The sequence below is a fragment of the Arachis ipaensis genome, chromosome B01, assembly GCF_000816755.2.
Source record: "Arachis ipaensis cultivar K30076 chromosome B01, Araip1.1, whole genome shotgun sequence".
Taxonomy (NCBI): Eukaryota; Viridiplantae; Streptophyta; class Magnoliopsida; order Fabales; family Fabaceae; genus Arachis; species Arachis ipaensis.
In genome coordinates this window covers 114286567-114287353 of record NC_029785.2, presented here as the reverse complement: position 1 = coordinate 114287353, position 787 = coordinate 114286567, and positions in this window count along the sequence as shown.

Genomic DNA, 787 nt, shown 5'->3' with positions numbered 1-787 from the left:
GACATTTATGTAATTTCACATAAACGGATATTAAACGGATATCTACGGGGCGGGTACCTCTTCCCTCGTCCCATTTATTAAACGGGGACCTGTACCGCCACCCGCGGGAGAAAATTGTCCCCCAAATTTGTCCCCCGCGGATATCCGTCCCGCCGGAAAAAATTGCCATCCCTACTTGAAACCTAATATTGCCGTTACTACTATTTGTCTATTTGGTCATTATGTAAGCAGAGATGTTACTAATTTATTTATTACCGGTATAACATGTATTTTTTAAAGAAAAATGAATGTGATATTTTTTAAAGTTAACTAACATCTGTCAATTTTTATATACAAAAGCATGTAAACATTTATGTCCCTAGAGCAAAGCATGAGTAAATAAAACTTTTAGATAAAGGAAGAAAAAGAGAAGATATTGTAGTAAGTGGTAATTATATTTATGGAAAGTGAAAAAAGAGACTAATACGCATTAAATGTAAGAAATATCAAAAAATATCTTAACACCTATAAATACTTTTTTATATTGTATAATTTTATACAACTTGAATATACTTGAATAATATACAATTATTTTCTCCAAATTACTCTCTTATTTCTAATAGAAGAAAAAAGATAAATAGAAAAAGAAAAAAAAGAGAAGACAGCAATAACGACAATAATTATAATAACGATAACGAGAAATAAAAAGAGAAAGAGAAGAAAGAGAAAAAAAAATAAAGCAGCGTGCACCTACGTACAAAGGGAAAGCAAAGATGACATTATTGATGACTTTAAAAAAAATTGAACT